We start from the raw sequence: 17,642 nt of genomic DNA, 5'->3' as shown, positions 1-17,642 counted from the left end.
CCCTCTTCCTCCTCTTTATTTGGAACCCACTGAGAGCTTCAACACCCCCCCATCTTCCTTGCTGCCCTTACACAGATTCCCCCCCCCCATCTTGTCTGCATGTCCCATTCCTTGCTCCAAGCAAACTGCAGGAGGGCAGAAGGTGGAGGGGGGCTTCAGATCCGTCCTTTCTTTCCCAGTCCTGCCTGAAAGGAGGAAAAGCCCACCACGTATGGGCTGCGTTTATGCTCCATCTCAAATGAAGGTGGGCTGGCTTTCAATAATGGAACGACACAACATTCCCCATGAAGTCCATGCAGCCCTGACGCAGCTATCTTTTACGAAAGCTTTAAAAACTTGGCTTTTCCTGCAGGCCCCAGAGCTTTGGGAACCCACATGCAATACCAAATCCTTAAATTCTCCTTGTTTTCCCCCGATGTGGTTCTTCCATTTTTATTACTGGTTTCTTTTCTCTTGATGATGCATTTTCAAATTTCGGGATGGTTGGCTCGAGCTGCTTCGCGCTGAGGTGGCTTGGAAAGTGAATCCGATGGAGAAAGAAGTGCGTTGAAAGCAAACACAGAGATCTCTGGGCAGAGGGTGAAAAAGTCTTCATTTGACGTGAAAAGAAAGGCTGGCATTGTAGGAGGGGAGATGCGTTAGTCTGCAGGAGGCAAAAATCAGGAGTTTGCTAGCAACTGTTCTGGCTAGTACATTTTACGAAAAGGCACCAGCTTTGGGGAACTGCAACATTCATGCATCTGATGAAAGGAGCTCATGAAATCTTATGTCTTCTCATAACGTTTATCAGAAAAGGTGCTACCCGATTTCTTTCAATTTTTGAGGTGTGGCTGTGAGTGAACTGAGTAAGATGGAGTTGTGAGAGTTGTCGAAAGCAATTTAGAAACATAAATATTGTCTTTTCTTTCTTCTCTCTCTTCCCCTCTCTCTTTTCTCCTTCATAGCCAGGTCTGGTTCCCTTGGACTCCACCATCAACTTTCCCAATCTTGCCACTTCCACTTAAAAAAAAATCTTTGAAGGCTTGGAAATGACATGACTTTCCCAGAAGGTTGAGAACAATAATTGGAAAGGGTTTGAGCAGGAGAGAGGGCTGATCCCCACCTTGACTCTGAGCTTCTTAAAAAGGCAGCTTGAATGGGCCCACCTCCATTTCTCCTCTTTGTGAACGTGGTCTGGGGGCACTCAAGCTTGCAACTGTAACTGGCCACATCTAGCCACAGAGTTTGGAAACATGGTTTTGGGCAACCTGTGAACCCTTAAGGGCAAACAAGCTTATGATGGCGAAACATGGCTATTCCTCTACAGCAGTGTTTCTCAAGCTTGGCAACTTTAAGATATGTGGACTCCATGGCTGGCTGGGGAATTCTGGGAGTTGAAGTCCACCCATCTTAAAGTTGCCAAGCTTGAGAAACACTGCTCTAGAATGGGATTTGGCAAGAAGAAATAAATCAGATTCAAGAAACGAGTGAAGAAAGGGAGAGTTCAAATAATTTCTCCAGCCCTCCCCACCCCCAAATAGTTGGGACATTTGGCTTCGCAGATTCATCAGAAATGTGGAGAGGCTGAGACCACAACTTGATATTTGTTCTGGGGGCGGGGGGGGGTGGCGGTTTATAGCAAGTTTTAGAAACCCAGGGAAGGATTGGAATATTGTGTTGGCAATGAATGTAGTTTCCCAACAGCAGGAAAACAAGGATAATCCGGGTACAAGAGATTAGTGTCTCTTTCTCCCTCCACTCCCCCTACCACCGCCACCGCGGTGATATGCAGCTAAATCCAGCTGCCAGTGGGAGAAACGGGGAGGGGAGCCTCCCGCGATGGGGAGGTGGTGGAGAAGGGAGTGAAAGCTGAAACCAGCTCCGGGGGCCCCTCTCTTTAATGGCTGGCTGGTTGGGCTGCGTTGGAAACTCAAGCTGACCGTGGTGGCCAATACCAAGTGTTCCCAAGGAGAGGAGGCCCCATCTCTCCGTGTCCATGACGATTGAGAATGCCAGAAACCCACAACTAGTTGGAGGTCTGTGCTGTTGCCTTCAAGGACAGCAAGCAAGATTGCCTGAGTTGCGAGAGGCAAATATTTGCCTGGTGATTCACAGCCATGGGGCATGCAAAGGTGTTCGCAGAAGGCAACAAAGCTTCTGATGAAAACGAAGTCGGACTATCCAACAGCAGAGTCCCGTTGTCGTCGGTCAACCTCTCTCAGCCTGGTACTTAAAAGAGGGCAGACTACAACTCCCATCACCCCGTCTGGCGCGTGGGACCGCTGCTGTCTTCTTCTCACTCCCCACCAGTGTGGCCTCCCACATCTCCGAAGGCCACTAGGCTGAAGCGGGGGGGGGGGGGGGACATAACCCAGTGCAGAGCTCATTGATGGATAGATGGATTGATGCGGACTAAGGTTTATGGGGATTGATGTCCAACAGAGCTGGAATGGAGAAGATGGAGAAGGTCATTATAAGGGCGTGAAGCCAGGACTGGAACAGGCCAAGAGGCTGGCAGAGGAGTCTCCTGTTCCAACACAAGCTCACCAGCTGCCCCCCGGATGCCATGTGCAAGATAGGGAGGCCAGCCACCCAGCATCCTGCTTCTGATGATGGAGGAACTATAACCCCCCCCCGCCCCATCTGCTGGCCCTCTTCCTCCATTTTCCTCTTCCATTCAATCGTATTCCCAACATCAAAGTAGCCCCCATTAGCACAGTACAGCGAGCCCCCCTCTTCCCAGCGATAAAACTCTCACTGCACCACCCCTCCCAGCCAGCTTAGGGCCAAAAGGCTGTTTGAAAAGGAAGGCTTTGGACATCTTGCACCGAATCCCCTCCGAGGCCCACGCGTCCCACCCCTTCGCCTATCGGCTCAAATTGCTTCCGTCAATGGGAGGTGGTGCTCCCTAAGGCCGGTCTTGGTGTCTCAATGCTGCCCCCTAGTAGCCAAGGGCTGCCATAAACCGCTCGGGGATGAAGCAGGAAGACGACATCAATGAGAAGGCAAGCAGAGCCCTCCTTGAGTGCCACCCAAGTGGAGAAGCTGGACGCACTAGTCTGGCCCTCCGGCTTCTTTACTGGGTGTGGCCTTGACCTTCCAAGAGCTGTGCTTCTGGACACCACGGTCCGTTCAGTTCCTCGGCTCCCGGTTTGCTTCAAGACTTAATGCCCCTTTCGAGGCAAGGCCTACGAAGGGCTTGCTGTGCAGGGTCCCCTCTGCTCAGCGTTGGCATCTCGCAGCCAGTGACGTCCCAGAGGCCCATCGGAGCCCATCTGGCATGGCAGGTGCAAAAGCTCGTGCAGAAGGAGCTGCCGAGTCCTGTCTCGTTCCCAGGAAAGGTGCCCTGGAACTTCTGGCCAAAGCGGTCTGTCCATGTTGGGTGACAGTTAAGCAGTGGAAGCCCCAACGGGGCACTCCAATGTGTGGCAGCCCCCCAATTCCTTCAAAAGAGGCTCCCGGGTTGCCATTTCCAATAGAGAAAGGGAGAAATGAGTCAAGGCCTCTCTGCAGGGAATGCATGTAAGTTGAATGCAAAAGGAACATCCGATTACCTGTAAACTGAGTCAAATATTGTTATCCAGGCTAACCCATCTTTCAGGGGGGTCCCTCCCCTTCACCCCAGGATGAGATTCAAAGGCCAGATGCACCCTCGGGTCAAAATGAAAGGCTGTCGGAGTGATGAGACCTTTGGCAGTGACCGGTTGCAACTTCCCCAGGACAAAGCAGGCAGCAAAGTTGCTTTACGATGAATGATGCTGTTTGTAAGAGCAGAAAATCCCCAAATAAGTAGGGAAGGTGTGGGACCTACCTTGGAAAGGGGATGTCAGGGGATTGGAGAAGAAAAGGTGAAAGTGGGGCTCCTATGTGAAGTTTTGGCTTAGCGTATAGATCATCATTTGGATTGTTAACCAGATTCATGGCTTGGAACGATGTAGACACCCAGCCCAAAATGGATGGAGCTGTTTTAAAAAGCCAGTGAGCTAGGAAATGCTAAGGACCCTTGACATAACCCGCCAAGGCTTGCATTGTACAACTTGCAACTTCTTGCCATCAAGGAGATCAATGCAGGGTCCAGGGTCTACAGGGTATGGTCAACAAAGTCAAGTTGGTGGCCACAGTGGTGCCATCAAAGGTCAGCCATTCTTTAGGTGTGCCGCTTTGATGGCACGGTCATGTGGCCACCAATTTTTTGGACCACACCCTGCGGACACCCTTGGCCTCAAGTGCTGGCTTGCATGAAGATGCCTTGAGGGCTAGGATAGGGCATTTGGGGGGTGTTGACTTGGCCAAGCGGCTATCCCATGCCTTTTCTGTATGCCAAGACGGTTGGTGAGAAGCAGAACTGGGTGACCGACCTGGTGTTTCAAAGCTAAGGAAGGTATCCTACCCTGCAAGCCAGGCTCCCCTTTCTTAGAAGCAATACCGATGTAGGGTTGACCACTGTCTTCTTGGGAGATTCATTTCATTTCATTTCTCTGGCTGGTATCATTCCAAGCCATTGCCATTACTGGAAGAGGGGGCAGCAATGAGTCACCATCCTGGGAAGAATTTTCTTCATGGCTGGCCGATGCCAAGCAAGAGAAATAAATCTCACTCTCTGTCCTCTGAAAAAACAATTTGCTGCTTAAGCCTGTCCAGGAAAATGAAAGAACAGAAGGCAACGTATGAAGCATTATAGGGATGTGGTGGAAGCCAGGATGGAGGGAAGGACAGGTTTAGTTAATGTGTTTGAGGTAAACCAATTTTAGCTCTGTTTCCTTCTTTCCTTTCCTTTCTGCATTTTGCATCCCAAAAGAGAATAATGGGATGGGTATGTATCTATGTATAGAAGACTTTGACACTCCAAAAAATAGGAGCGCGTGGATGAACCTCATGTTCCAAAGACCTAAATCATACTGTGACTCTTCACTGAACTCTTTACGAAGAAATGTGGGTGGTAAAGAATCATCTGTTGCTAAGAAGTCCCAACTGCGTTGATGCCACAAATGACCATCTTTATATAGACATCAAAGCAGTGCTGTAGGCATCTGTTTAGAAGCACCAAGGGCCTTCAGCCTTGCCAAAACAAACTAGGAAGATGCTGTGACTTAGGAAAGGTCCCTTGCTGGCTACACAGGAGACCCTTTTATCATCTTTCCAGTCGGGGAAGAACCGGTTGCTGTCGTGGGTAGATAGAGCCAGTGCAGAAGTCATGAAGCCTTCCTGCCCACTAGGTCAAGGCTCCAGTCTGAAACTCTAGGAGTGGGCAGCTCTACCTACAGCCAAGGAGAAGCCTTCTTCTACCAGGGCTTCGTTGAATGGCACCAGAAATAGGGAGATGATTTTCCCGGCTCGGGTAGTTGACCTTCAAATAAACCACAGGGACACCAAGACTGGAAACGTCATCTCAGCTTCTTAATTCCCCGGTTGGGTCATCACCATGCCGTTAGCTGAGTTGGGCAAATGCCACACACCATCATAATCTACCAGGAGAGTCTCATCTTTCTTTATTTGTCCATGGGAGGTGTTTTTGACCTGACAGGTCTCTTCCTCTTTCCTGAGGTTGCCACCGAACCGGACCTCGTTGTTTTCAGCATCTTTCCTTGATTCCCGGCTTTGACAGTCACTTTTCTTTGTCTTCTCCTCTGATTCATCCTGGCCACAAGGTGTCATGAAGTGTTGAGATTGGCTCAGCACTTGACTGTTGCTGAGTGACATGCCACCTCTTCCACGAGGGCTGAAGAACTGGATCCAAGCGAGTGCAGACACCCTTTTACACCGACCTTCTCAAGGCTGCTCCTGTGTCTGCATTGGCACAGGCTGCTTGGTTCAGTTTAAGGGGTTCAGGCAACAGAAGAGAGCTCTGTTTGCTTTTCTGGAACAGGAGAATACTGGCATCCAAGACCCCAGGAAGAGAAGATATTTTTAGGTGTGTAATATTTTTAAAAACTAAATTGATAGCCCCACCCACCCTGTGCTGATGGGGCACATGGCTTCTTTTAAAGCAGCCTATCCAGGCTCACTCAAAGAGCATTTGTTGGAACCCCCCCTCTGGAAACCCACAGCTCTCTTTGCCAATTTCCCACCTTCGAGACCTTCAATAACCATCCCCAAAAGATGTTTGCTAGGCAGATGAACCAGCTGGAGGTGGCTACAGTTCCATCTCCCGCTGGCTTCCGTGGAGGATGTCGCCATCTCACCCCCAAAATGGGGAGAACGGAGGGCTGCCTCCCTCCGCTCTTGGCTGAATTACAGCCCTCCTGGATTCATCTGACGGTTCACTGCTAAACAGTCCTGCAGAACAAGCCCTACCTAGGGAAAACAGGCCCTTCAGTACGCTGGGGTTGGCCATCCCCATCTGGTGTTATCGTAAGCAGGTTCTACCAGCTGCATCTGTAGCGCTGGGCCTCAAGGCTGCCTTGCAAGATCCTCCCAGTGTTTCTCTTTTGTACACGTTGGTGCCAACCCAGCCAGCGAGACGACGATACAAATGCGTCTTCTGGAGCTGCAGGTTTGTGCAGAGGCTGTAAAATGGGACGGTCCGCGAGGCTCCCTCTGCAAAGCAGCATTCCAGGACAGCAGCAAAATGGCAGAGTCACCTGGCTGGTTTTTGGGTTGTCAAAGAGTCCCAGAACACCCCTGCCCCAGGCTTTGGTGCAGTGCAGTCCCAGAGCTGAGATGTGCTCCCCGATCCCTGCCCTGCTGCCTCTGCAAAGCCTCCTAGCTGGCTTCCTGGGTTTTTAGGAGAAGGCTGAGCGGTTTGCTCCTCCTCGTGGCGTCGTCTGGGTCAACGAGTCAGGAGCAAGAGGCAAGCAGAAGCCACGGGGCTAGGGAAGAACCCCACAGCCTGTTGGGTCTTTTCCCTCTCCTTCTGTCCGGGCATCTCGTTCAGCAGTTTTCTCCCCCCGAATGAGATTCTCTTTCTGCAGTTGAGAATTGGCAACGGGAGGAATGCCGAGAGGCAGGCGTTCTCAAGGACAGGAAAGCTGAGCTGGCGCTGCCGATTAAATCACCTCCCACATCCTGATTCAGACCACGGCCTTGCCTCATCTGTGGCTGTGGGTTCTTACGAGTTCGGGGTTCTGCAAGGCACCCTACGGAAATCTCAGTGGACCCGCAGTTGTTGTTTGAAAACGGTCCCAATTAAACTCTGTATATAGGTGGCCTGGTTACGTTCACGCGCTGTGCTAAGCCTTAGTTTGCTTAACCACAAGATAATGAATAACTCAGATTGGCTGGATTCGGACCAACTCAACATGAAGTCACCATCTTGGGCTGCGTTTGGTATTTCCAAATAGGGTGCAGCTAGGTCGCTTTAGGCTCCAGATTCAATGGCCCTGAGGAGTGGGGCAGCCATTTTAGAATCACAGAGTTGGGAGGACCTAAGAGGTCATCAAGTCCAACTTCCTGCACACTGCAGGATCCATTGCACCATCCCCAACAGATGACGATCCAGCCTCTGTTTGAAAACCTCCAGGGAAGGGAAGGAACCACTCCGTGTGGAAACCGATTCCACTGATTGACAGCTCTTACGGTCAAGACGTTCTTCCTAGTCTCTGTATCTACATCCTTGAAGATTCATCCCATTCATTCTTGTCCTAGTCTCTGGAGCAACTGAGAATAAGTCCAAAGCGTCTCCCACATGATAGCCCTTCAGGGATTTGAAGATCGCTATCGCGTCCCTTCTCAACCTTCTCTTCTGAAAGCTAACCATCCCTCGTTTTTTCACCATTCCTCATAGGACGTGGTTTCCAGCCCTTTCGCCATCTCAGTAGCCTCTCTCTGGACCGGCTCCAGTTTATCAACGTCCTTTTTAAACTGGTGTACAGTGCTCTGAATGAACACAATACTCCAAGTGAGGCCTGACCGAGGCAGAGTAGAACAGGCTAATTACGTCCAAAATATGTAATGATTAATATTAATCATATTAATTCAATATGCATGCATGATTTTTACAGATGCCATAAGCCAACCCTGCTAAATTGAAGGAGCAAAGTCCTAGGTCCGGTCATGTGAACGGAGCGTGGCCCTACAATGAGTCCATCTTGCCGCGAAGCAAATAATGGCTGGTCAAGTTTGCCCATTTCTCTGATGGCCGTGTGGGCATGGCTCTCCCTAAAGCAAAGGGTGGAAGGGTGGGTTCATTTTATTGTATTGCATTTTTGGGTGCACTGTTTTCTGACGTGGCAAATACATCCCCTTTGCTCCAAAAATCCTTCAAAGGAAACCGAGGTGGCCTCTTTCCAATGTAGCCGGAGGCCTCCATGATGATTGCATCTTGGGTATTCCCCGAGAACCTTGTTGACTCTCCGGGTAGCGAGAGGGAGAGTTGAGAAGCAAAAGAGAAGGTGAGGCATTTTGCCACACGCTTCTCTCCTTCCTGCTCTCCGAAGGGGAACTCCGAAGGGGAGGAAACGCTGCTGGCGGAAGGGAGGAATCGGGAACCCTGGCTGACTTGTTGTGACTAAGTTCAACAAGCTACCTGCCTTCCCTTTTTCCTTTTATGGAGACGGGCTGGAAGAGAGGATCGCAAGAGATCCAGCCTGGACCTGAGCTGCAAGAGGCACCTTCCTGCCCTTGGAAGCTGGGTGGAGCCCTCGCCCCAGTTGGCTTTCCATGGGCCGAGAGGCAGGAACCTGCTGCGGGGCACGTGCATGGCTGCGGAGAGGCTCTGCGAAGCACATTTTGCAGGCATCGGCATCGCCCATTCGCAAAGATGCTGGCAGGGAAACGGGCGTTGCTCTCTTGCAACCAGACCACGTGGCTCCTTAGCCCTGGTTGGGGGCTTTTCTCTGGTCAGGCTTGGCCTCCGGACCCAGAAGGCCAGGATGCTCCTGGGTGAGCTCGGGCAGTTGTTCCCTCGTGGCCCAAGCAACCTTGCAGGGTTGGCGAAAAAGGCCTGGATCGGCGCGCTGCTTTGAGCTGCTGGATAGAAAGCTAACAAACGCTTACATAAATCTATCCAGGGCAGCGGCCATTCCTTGCATTAGTCCACACTGTGTTTATGCGTGTTTAATTGTGTTATCGTTTTTATTGTTCCTGAATCTTGTAAGCCACCCAGAATCTAACAGAGTGGGTGGCTATAACAAATGTAATACATTGAATTAAATTAAATGAGCATTAACTGGAAAAACGAACCGTAGTTTCAAATATTCTTTCGCACGATGATGCGTTTACCGTTATGTTGGTTTCACAGGATACACGGGCTGTATGTAAGCTGATCCCATTTACTTTCCCAGATGGTGTGAACCCAACCCGGGTGGTTAGTTGATGGGTCAGACAGAATGTCAGGTGAATCCAAGAAAGGAGGTTAGTTCCATAGATCCGAGATGGGGGAACACCCTATATGAGAACCTGTCCGACAAGGAGAATCCGACTTGCTTGCGCAGACACACTTCTTTCTCCTGGTACTACAGAGTTGTTTTTCCTCTTCTTTCTTTTCCCACCCTTCCTTCATTCTTCGTGTCTCTCGTCTCGGCAATTTGGGAGACAGTATTGATCTGAAAAGAAGGTAAAAATATGATAAAATAAGAGAACACCTGCTTGGATGTTGGCAGGAGGGAGCGTGGCACCTCATGCCTCGGGACATCACCCCACAAACGACGGGAATGATGAAATTGCATTATTTGGGTCATGACATCACAACACAACTCACACAACTCACATCATTCCCATCGTTTGCATCACGACACACGTGTCATTTTAGCTTCTCCTGGATGCTTGTGAACATACGCGTAAATGCTAAGAAATTTCAACGGCTGCGATGTTCCCATATTTATTTATTTATTTAGCATATCTGTATGGCCGCTCATCTCACAAGGTATATCAGTATAAATATTTTCCAAGTTACAGTTGTACGTGCCTAAAACATGGCGCACGTTACGCCACAGGGCAAAATCTAGGGTTTGTGGCATCTCAATCTTCCTTCATTCTGATTTTTTTTTTAAGTTTCTAGCTCTCATGACGGCAGGCTGCCGAAAGAACTGCAGTTCAGCCACCACCAGCTAAATGCATAGATTACAGGAAAGGTGCAGTTTGAGGTGTTCGATATTAGTGTTGGCTTGCAGAACTCAGAAGCTATATCTGGATCTTACTCGCTGATCTCCACATTGTCTCCTCTATCTTGGGCGTACGTGTGCCAGTTCTCCACAGGCTGCGTTACTCATGAGGCTGTTAATCTCGCTTTTGGCTGTCCTAGGTCAGGATCGTAACCCCCCTCTTATCGAGGGAGGGTCAAACCAAACCAGCTGCCAGCGTCCACCTGACAAACCAACCCCATCCAGCAAAGGCAGTCCTTATTGCTGATCTTCAGCAGAATTTTAGGAAAACCCTGCATTTTAAAGGGGAATATTGCAGGCTGCTATCCCTTCTAAGGTAACCCTCCCCAAACTTCCCCCCCCCCCATTCCTGCCCTTCATCTATATTTTGTATTTCCACAAATTACCTGTGGGGAAAAACCAGCCACCAACAAAACCAGCTGCATATGATCTTTCTGAATGGGTGCGCTCTGTGGAAAAGCACCGAACACGTTTGTGGATCCTTTTATTAACGCAGGGTTAATAACCAACCAAATAAGGAATTGAGAGTGATGTCTCCTTGCTCCTTCGAGTGAAATTGGGATTCGCCCATTGTCTTCTTCTATCAGCCTGGTATAAAACAATGGGGAATGATGTAAACTGATGCATTGAGTCACTGAACATCAGTGAAGATTGATAAGAGACTATTAACCATCCCGTGTGTGCTCCCCCCCCCCCCACCAAGTAATTCTTGAAATACAGTCAAAGGGAAGACAAGAGTTTGGTTTCAAAAGCTGCAACCATTGCCAAAATATAGAGCAGTGTTTCTCAACCTTGGCAGCTATAAGACGTGTGGACTTCAACTCCCAGAATTCCCCAGCCAGCATGCTGGCTGGGGAATTCTGGGAGTTGAAGTCCACAGGTCTTTAAGTGGTCACGGTTGAGAAACACTGATATAGAGGTTCTGCCAGTGGTCCTGTTCAAAAGCCTTGCTCTTTCTGGCTCCATCTGGGGAATTGGGAAGATCCTGTGGACATACTCAGAGGATACTCAGAATCTTTGCTCTCCCTGCTAGAGAAAGGCCACCCATCCTTAGTGTAACCCTCTAAGCCCAAAGGGCCAGGGAAGACAAGGAAGAAGAAATCTGTTCTTCTTCTTTTGCAGAGCTTAATAATATCATACCTGAAAGGGCAGGAACCACTTCGAACCCACGTCATTGGATGTAAAAGGAACTTCCTAGGTTTGTCGTGCTGGTCGAGCATCTCAGCTGAGGACAAGATAATTGCTCTAGAGTCAAATAGCTCAATCTTCTTTCCATAAAAGAGCACAGCCCTGAACATAGTCCTTCTATGGGAGAAGAGGGGCCAGGAAGAAACGAATATAAACTATGCTGGGAATCGGTTCCATCCCAATCCGTTGTAGGTGTCCTCAAGGTGGAGAATTCCTGATATCTGGATGAACCTCCCCTCTTCCTTATCTCAGACCCCCGAGGGGTGGGAAATACCCAACCCAGAACTTTAAACTATTGTAATAGACTCAACCCAGAAAGGAGGCAAGGACATCCCTCGCCGCGTCCTACAGCCCTTGACGCTGACCAGGCTGAAGCTTCAGAGGATGTGGGAGAGAAGCAAAATGTGCCAGAGATAGGAAGGGTGAGAGAAGGAACCAACGGGGGAGTCAAGAAAGAAAGAGGGTTAACTTATCCAATTGGAGAGAGGTGTCAGCAGGGAGAGATGAACCAGAAGGAACGCCCAAACTCAGATGGAAAGTCCCAAAGAAATCAGGAAGGGGGGAAAAAAAAATAAGGGATAATATTTTGGCACAGCCAAATTCCCTTTGGCTGACTTTACCATCTATTTCTTTGGGCCTCTTGGCTTGCGAAGGTTTTGAGGGGGGAGAAAGCGCCTGCTCCCCATTCCACCCCCAGCAGACCAGCTGGAAATGCATTGCACATGTTGTATTCGACATTCCTAAGATTCTCAGCAACTTCCCACTTGCTTTCAAGGGGGGGGGGGAGTTCCAAATTGCAACCATTTATGGAGAGGAGAGAATCAGATGGGCTGGGTGACCAGGGAGAGGCCAGATAGTTGGGGAGCTGAATCAATCTGAGTCTGTTGGGGTGACAAGGGGTGCCACCAAAAATGAGTGTGTCCTTGGAAATGAGAGTTTTGGTGTCTTGAACAAGCCCACTGGGACAGGCCTGGTGGACAAGCTGGACAGAATTGTTCCAGTTCTGAGGAACACCTTCTCGTGTGCAGGAGCAGGGAAAGTAAGTTATTTGTGGCAGTGGCTCTGGTTATGATGCAAATTTTCATTCAAAGTAATGCTTAGTTGCAATGAGGGGGTGAGAACAACAGTGAACGAGAATGAAAAGAAGTAGCAGACAGAAGTGCTCAGCTGATGCTGTAGGCCAGTGGGACAATAAACAACTTGGCAGCCCAGATCCGCTGTGGAAGGGCGATGTCAGGAGACCATCAGAGAGCACAGAGTTCCAAAGACTAAGCCCAACCATGGCCTCTACCACATCCCAACCAAGTGCATTCATCTATTGATGGGAGGTGGAGGACCACATCCAGGGAAGATCCCAAAGGAACCATCCATGTTTGCTCCTATCTTAGACTGGAACCATCGTCAGGGCGATCTAGGGGGGCAGCTGATATTTTTTCCCTCTTCTAGTTTGGGTTCCCCAAATACATCTTCTGCCAGGGGCCACATTCCCCCCAAATGTGGAGGAAGCCTGGGTGGGAGCAGACCTCTCTGTCCACTCCCATGGCAGGACTTCCCTTTCAGCTGGGTAAAACTTCCTTTTCAGGAGACATGTACAAAATTGCACAGTTTGGCAGATGGTGAAATGTGGGTTTCTTTGACTCAAGAAGGCCAATTCAACTCCACCCTCCTGGCATCCCGTCTATCCTGCTGCAACCTTGCATCCAGCATCCAGGGACAGCTGGGGGCTTTTATTAGTGCTCTTTCTCTCCCCCTCTCCTGCCCATTGTAGAGGGAAGATGGTGATACGATGACTTCTCAAGTGCCTTCAGATGATGAACTATTATGATTCACGGGCATGAAAAACAGAGTGAGATTCCATCCAGAAGCAGGCTTGTGCTGGGCCAGTGTTGTAACTGTTCAGGGGACAAGATGAGGACCTGCTTTATTGTGCCCTGGAGTGTTGTTGAGGACAGTCAGCTGCCAACTTTGCAAAGCACAGTATTTTGCAAAGCAAAGTATCATTAAGAAAGAACTTCCTTTCTCTTGGATGTTTGGCTCTTAATTGCTTTCTGCATTGCATTCAATGTGTTGTTGGCTTACCTGCAGGGCCCAAGTGAGAATAGGAGATGGGAAAAAAACTAGCTGGTGCCTTGTGGGGAGGGCTTATGCACAACCTCCTCCATGCAGCGCATGAATATTCCAATGAAAGTCTCCAGATCTTGCCATAACCAGCTTCCTTTTCTCATTAAGCCACAGTTTAATTTGGCTTCACTTTGACCTCCAAATACAAATTACTTCTATTAAGTAATGAAGTACTAAAGTCCTTCTCGTTTGACACTATTTCCAAATATGTCTCTACAGTGCAATACCTGCTCAGAAACGGCCAACTCCTTGTTCTGAGCACAGACCGCTTCCTGTTTCATCGGAGAAATGACGCGGCAGGAGAAGACTGTCACTGAGATTGGCCAATAGGAGCTGATTCTCATCTTCTCTCGCAGGGAGCAGGACACAAAGAAGTAAAGTCATGGAGCAGCTGCAATAAAGGGAATCTCTTTGGGGTTTGTCGGGAATGTGCATGTGAAATGTGCATCTGGAGTCTTTTCGATCCCCTTTCTGCATTGGCTGCAGAGTTCCCCTTTGCTGCAGCAGTACCATTAAAGGACAACGCACGGATGGGGGAATGGATGTCAGGTGCTCCGGAATGGGATGTCATTCCCCCCTTTGTTTAGATACGCCATACCTGCTTTTTCCACCACCGAAACACACAAGCATCCATTCTTTCCCCCCTCAAATGCTCTAAAAGTAAGTTTTCAGATAGCTTCTCTGCTCTTCCTGGGCCAATGGGATTTGAGGATCGTCTTCTTTCCACCATGGGCGTCAGCTTCCTTCCCTGGTTGCTGACCTCGGAGATCTGCCCTGGAGAAGGACTTGCGAGCCTCTTTTGCAAGACAGTGGGGTCATGTGAGGAAGTGAGGAGAAAGGAAGTATGATCAGGAAGCTGAAATCTTATCTCAGCCTCTGAATGTGCAAAAGAAGCGGACGGGGCTGATCTCCGAGAGAAAGGAATGGGTTGTGCTACCTTTGGTTCCTACGCTGAGCCTTTTGGCTGACATTTTGGGGACTTCCTGGGCTCTACTTTGCAGAAGGCTGTTGGACAGGCTTTGGTAGGATGGTCTTCAAAAAGTCCTCAGCTGGAAAGTGGACCTGGTCCCAGCCATGTTGAACAATGGAGAACCATAAGAAGAGAGAACGTGTCTGAAGTGGTGCAAGACCAGCTAGAGTTGGGGACCAGACAGAGCGTGCCCAAGACTTCTCTTTGAATTAGTTACAACATTTGCAACCATAGGTATACAAATAAGCAGAGTTGTATCTTGCCCGTGACTTTCTTTAATGGGGACTTTTGCATTAGCTGTCTTTCATCTAGTGTCTTCCAGATGATGATTCCCAGTTATTTAGCAGAAGTTCAAAAGGGCATGACTTTTCCAGGACATTTAGCCTTTTGATGGCATGGTAGACGTTGTCCTTCAAAAGGAAGATGCAGCAACAAAACTGAGGACGCACTTCAGGATCGTTTAAATAAATTCAGTGAAGTTAGTTTGATACATGGGAACGATTGAATATCCCTACTTTACATGTTTAAATTCCTAGGCTCTCAAAAGGACAAAAAGGGGGTAAGGGTTGTCCTTTTTCTCCAGATACTGGATGTTTTCCCTGTGGCTCAAGTTATCTCCTTCTCCTTCTCCTTCTCCTTCTCCTTCTCCTTCTCCTTCTCCTTCTCCTTCTCCTTCTCCTTCTCCTTCTCCTTCTCCTTCTCCTTCCTCCTTCCTCCTTCCTCCTTCCTCCTTCCCCTTCTCCCCCCGAAAAAGGTTGCTCACTTCTGACCTAGCTGATAGCTTTTGGCTTACTATGTTTAATCTATCTTTAGGATAAACTGGGAGGATACGAAAAATGACCACAAAAACAAAATATCCATAGTTAGTGCCAAAAAGAAAAGGAAGGGAGGATTTGAGCTGCAGAAGACAGAAACAGGATGCTGAGCCAAGGAGGGAGAAAGAAACAGTGGAGTTGGGCATAGATGCATTCTGAGTTCATGAAATGTTACATCTGTACCTTCACGCTTCTTAGGAACATGCAGCATAGATTTAGAAATAAAGCAAAATCTTTGAATGTTTTCTGCTCCACCTTTCAGAGGTCTACAGTCCTCATCTTTTAGACCGGTGTTCCTCAACCTTAGCAACTTTAAGATGGGTGGACTTCAACTCCCAGAATTCCCCAGCCAGCCATGCTGGCTGGGGAATTCTGGGAGTTGAAGTCCACCCATCTTAAGGTTGCTAAGGTTGAGAAACACTGTTTTAGAATGAGTCAAAATCTATAGCCATAATATCTGGCCTATTGTTGGATTCTTTTAAATGCCCTCTTCTTCCACCCATTTTTTTTTTTAACCACTTCACCTCATGAAAAGTTGAAGAGGGCTCCAAAAAGGGCCTTTAGAATCCCAGAAAATGTTGAACGATGGAGTGTGGATTTTCTTGCTAAAAAAAAAGCAGTTGGTGTTTCGTCTTTGACCAGTTCGGGATTGACCACGAGGACTACCAACTTAAGGGGCTGCAATTGTTTTTAAAGGCAGAAGGGAATGCTCAACATCTTCTTAAGAACTTGTGTTCCCAAAGCACCTTAAGCCCATGTAGCGTGGATAGATCAGCAAACCTTCTGAGATTCTGGTATTCGCGGCATCAGATCTAGGACCCGGTCAAACTTCCTTCACTGTTGCTAAGCTGAGACAGGTGCTTAGTTACAATTCTTCTTTATTCGAACAGGAAAGGTTGCTTGCTAATTTTGCAGGGGGCAAACCTGCAACACGTGAACCGTAGGATGCTACAAATTGAGTCAAGAGGTTGCCAGTTAATAACTGGTAGGTTTCATTTTTCTTCTGAGATGGTGGAAATTATGATGGGGCATAAAATAAGCATTCATAATGCAGCCAGAGGTCAATGGGGGGCTTAATTAATTTAATTTGAATCATTACAGGATCTTCAAAAGTGTTCCAGATACAACCCAAACAATTTGTTTTTCTTTCTAGCTATATGTTGGATGTAGATCAAATACCTTAAACAGGTATTTAAGCTTTGCCTTATATGACAAAACAGACAGACAGAGGAAATATAATTGGACTGTAAATACACATCCTGGCCTGGTCTTAAGATTCCCATGGTTTTCAGCCTTGGACCCTATGCTTCAGTGGGGAGATAACCTGGGTCAGGGATTTCTGAGTTCAGGGAAAAATGGGGCTGTGGGGGGAGGTGAGGGATCTTGGAGCCCCAGGACTGCACCCTTGAAGGTCCCAGAGCAAGAATGCAGAAGACAGCAAGGGTGTTTCCAGATGGACATCTCCCAAAGCTATCCATCGAAAAACATTAATTAATGTCCTCCTTAGTATGCTTTCTGTGAGAAGAAAGGAAAGATGCAAAGAGTGGGAAAAACGGGAGGGGTATGAACAGGACGTAGCCCTGGCTGTAATCCTTGTGAAGTTCTATCAGTGGAGCTGGGCAATTGCTCAATCAGAACGGACCAAGTTGAATTTTATTGTATTATTTTGTTTTTTGTCCCTCTGAGCCAGCCTTCATTCCTGGTGACTGCCTGTTTTCTTGGCACTATTTTTTGAAGTGGAGGACCCTTGTCTTCTTCTTCCCAGGGTTGAGAGAGAGGGACTGACCCAAAGTCACCCAGTTGGCTTCACCCTTAAGGTGGGACTAGAACTCATAGTCTCCTGCTTTCTAGCTTGATACCGTAACTGCTACACCAAACTGGCTCTCAACCCAATTGAATACCCAAGCATGAATTTGCTCTCTCTTTGATAGGAATCCTCTTCTGTTTGGACGGTTCTTTCTTGGGTATTGTCCACAGCAAGCAACGTATTGGCTTTTTTGCAACATCTAGGCCTAGTTCTTCCCCGCAAGTGAGAATTGTAGCCCAGCCCACAACATTTCCACTGAGTATTTGGGGGAAAGTATTCACTAGTCCGGACTCTTTTGAGGAAGCAACAGGAGGTGAAGCTGGGCCTATCTTGATGGCAGCAGTGCTGAGACAACCAATGAACAACATTCTGTATTGTGACTTTCAAACAGTGACATCTGCAGAGCAACGATAAGCCTTGCACCTCCTTTAGGCAGGCAACAGAGGAGGCCCGGCTTGCAAGGAGCTCAGGTTCTGCAAAATGTGAGCTGGAGATTCTGCCCAGCCCTGGGGACATTGTGTGGAGCAAGTCCTTAAAGTTGGAACCGAAGTCTTAGTCGCTTCTTCTCTATAGCTGGCTCAGCATTTGCTTGAAGTATGTGGAGCGTGAAGCAATGTGTTCTGTTGATAAGGCCATTATATACAAAGTTCACATGTTCTTATGCTGGGCAGACAACAATGGGACAACTTGATCAACACAGACAAGGAGGCTCTTAATTTGCC

At 48.4% G+C, this 17,642-nt stretch overlaps 1 long non-coding RNA gene across 1 annotated transcript; it reads right to left on the bottom strand.

Annotated features, from left to right (window-relative positions):
• Positions 1-6,430: 6,430 nt before the first annotated feature.
• LOC112541611 (uncharacterized) lies at positions 6,431-11,687 on the bottom strand. Its single transcript, XR_003085601.2, has 3 exons — positions 11,160-11,687; positions 10,406-10,607; positions 6,431-9,461 (listed from the first exon to the last, which is right to left on the bottom strand). It is a non-coding gene; the product is annotated as an uncharacterized LOC112541611 (long non-coding RNA).
• Between the last annotated feature and the right edge of the window lie 5,955 nt (positions 11,688-17,642).

The sequence above is a fragment of the Python bivittatus genome, unplaced genomic scaffold, assembly GCF_059951505.1.
Source record: "Python bivittatus isolate LINGU-HERP-01145 unplaced genomic scaffold, Pbiv_v1 ctg000560_np1212, whole genome shotgun sequence".
Lineage (NCBI taxonomy): Eukaryota > Metazoa > Chordata > Lepidosauria > Squamata > Pythonidae > Python > Python bivittatus.
Note: the sequence above shows the minus strand (reverse complement) of the source record. Positions and strands in the feature narration are given on the sequence as shown.